The sequence below is a fragment of the Ruditapes philippinarum genome, unplaced genomic scaffold, assembly GCF_026571515.1.
Source record: "Ruditapes philippinarum isolate M1 unplaced genomic scaffold, ASM2657151v2 ctg976_1_1_1_1, whole genome shotgun sequence".
Lineage (NCBI taxonomy): Eukaryota > Metazoa > Mollusca > Bivalvia > Venerida > Veneridae > Ruditapes > Ruditapes philippinarum.
Window position 1 is genome coordinate 106394 of NW_026855367.1, and position 3038 is coordinate 109431.

The following is a 3038-nucleotide window of genomic DNA, read 5'->3' on the forward strand; positions in this document are numbered from 1 at the left end:
ACAACTTTATTACCTGCCAGACAGTTAATAAAATCTGTAATACCAGACAGAGAGCGTACTTTTTGCCTTTGGCTATAACATAGAGGATATTTGTTTGTTTGTGTGTAAGATGAAATTTTATGTCATCGAGTGGGCTTTAAAAACAGTATTCTCACGAGTGGCGTAGCCACGAGTGAGAATACTGTTTTTAAAGTTCACGAGATGAAATAAAATTACATCTTACACAACAAACAAACAAATTTTCTTTTTATTTTATGCTTAAAAACAAGTTAAAACGAAATTTCCATAATATTAACGTTAGTATTAAAATCTGTTTTCCCCATTGAGAGCACCATTTAGTCGGAATTTCTCATAAAATACAAGAAGTCTTGAGCTGAAAAACTAGTTAAATGACAGTGATAATTTATTCATCTTATTAAAAAAAAATCAACGATCGCTTGTTTTAATTATAAAAACAAACAATTCTTGTAGGAGATGAAGTCCAACCATCCATCCATATTTCCGTTACTTACTGCGAATTTATATTAGACCTGGCTTTGTTAAATGTAAAGGGCAACCATTTTTTAAAGTGGTGTATTTCACGGGAGGAAAATAATTGTGTTTGATTCAGAGGGATATCATTTGAATTTGTTAGTCATACACCTTTTTAAAAGTGTTGACAGATGTGAAATCATTCAAAAATGCAGCAAGGAGAATGGAAAACTCCAAAGGCTGGCTCAGGAACGCAGGGTTGTTTACTTATTCTACGGGCTATGGGTGTCATTGCTTTTCAAGTTTTCATAAAGCATACGGCAGTTATTGCTCTTAAGATACTTTAATATGCCCAAATGTTATCAAGAGCAGTCAGTTTAGCATGTGGAAGGAATGTATTTTTCAGACTGTAAAAATGAAACAAAAAAATTTAGAGATGAAATTTGGTGATTGGAATTTGAATGAATAGTAGTAAGTTTTCTCCTTTTTATTACTTTTGACATTTAAGTTTTTTTATCAATTTCAGCTTTTCTTTTCTTTAAACAGCCTGACATTGTCAGAATTGTCAACAAAAATAAAATTGAGGTACCACATGGGGAAAATCTTAAAAAAATTAGTTTCGTCATTGGAAAGTGTGAAATTATATTTTGATAATTTTCACTGTGAATTTATCAATTATAATTTTTACGGATAATCAGTAATCCATTTAAAAGCATAAAGTAAATTGTGTTATTTTCAAATGTTTTCAAAATATAAACCAAGAACCGCCAGAAAGTATAATTTATTTAGTTTTGAATTACAAAACACTTTGCTAGAATGACAAAAACGGGATCTTGAAATTATCTTACATTTAAATACTTTTCTAGAGGACAAGCGAAAAACAGAGTGGTCCACACCTTTTAATGTTTTTTCTCATGTGTTTAATTGTTTGCCTATAAGAATCTAACCATTGTACAAGTGAATTTCCATCGAAAAGTTTAGTATTCGTTTCAGGTCATAGAGATAATCCATACATAGGAAACAAATAAGGTTAAACATACTTCTTTAATTCTTCAAATAACAGATTTGTGTTGCCCCCAATTAAACTGAGTTTTTCCCAACGGTACTCGTCAAATTAAGATTAAATACCCACTTCCATTTGTTATTAATTGTACGATTTAAGTACAAAGACACACGATGAATAAACATTTGATTTCGGAAACTTTAGAACGTACGGTTAAAAGCTATAAACTTAAGAAATGTCACTTACCAGTAGCGTGCAAAAAAAAATAAAAATAAAATGCCATCTGAGAACATGAGATAAATGTCGTATTATTGACCAGATTTTGGTACGTTAAAGAAAATTGAAACTTTAACTAAGCTTATCTGTTGTATTTTTCTTCAAACACCCAAACTGGCCAGTGCTATTTTTAATTGCAATAACTGGCATCTGGCATGTAAGGTCAATCAGTTTGACAACGAATGAGCATAATCTAAACGCACATACGGAGGCAATTCATTGACAGAGGAGATGTTTTTTTCTCCATATTCTGTAAACGTCCCTTCTCCGTTTGAAACCCGATGATATGTTGCATACTACATTGAGATCAAAACAAAAATATTCAAATGTCTTAACGACACTAGATATAGGTTACAAATAACCTTACATCATTGTTTTTTTATTTTCTTAATCGAAAACCACTCTCTTGTCTTATTGTCTATATATAATAGTATAACATAATTATTCCAATTTAAGGCAATTATGTGAAATAATAAACTAGGTTGCTCGTGAATAATATATAACGTATTGTGCCTATAAACAGTCCCCTTCACGAAACGTAAAATTATCAAAATCAATGGAAAATGATATGACATTTAAAGGAATATTAAAGAAAATGTAGATGCAGTAACATAACTAACATTATGCTGTTCGTCATGGAAATCTGGGAAATAATAATCTTATTTCAAGCCAAAACATTGCTTATAGTTGACAGTTTGAGGTCTTTTACATATTACATGATATGTCAATCGTGAAAAGATACGACAAAAAAGGCAAAACTAGAATATTAGTAATTACGGGTTAAAGAATGAACAGAAATCGTGTTGGTCTGCACGCAACTTTTATTTATTTGCATTTTTTTTCTCTGCAATCCTTAAATCCATTATCCTACTAACTAAACCAAATCAGTTACATGTAAATCATTATATTTTTTTCTAAAGACAGAGTATCATTTTCTTCATACTTGTGGTAATACACGCACCGAAAATGAATTGATCAAATCCTGTTAAATACTGTAAGACTGTTTCTGTGATGCAGTATTTAAAATCATGCCACTTTTATGACAATATATTCCATATTCCGCATTAAATGCTACATAAGCTCTTCATACTTATTATATTATGCAATTTTGACAGTCTTTTCTATGTAATAGAGATTGGTTCTATACTTTCAATGATCTGTATAAGAAATTAAAACTGGATAAATCATTGAAACAAATTCTACGGCAAGACCAGCCCCGATACGTTTTAATATTTATAATGTTGTTCTTCGGAAGGAAACTTCTACCTATATATGTGGCGTACAGTGA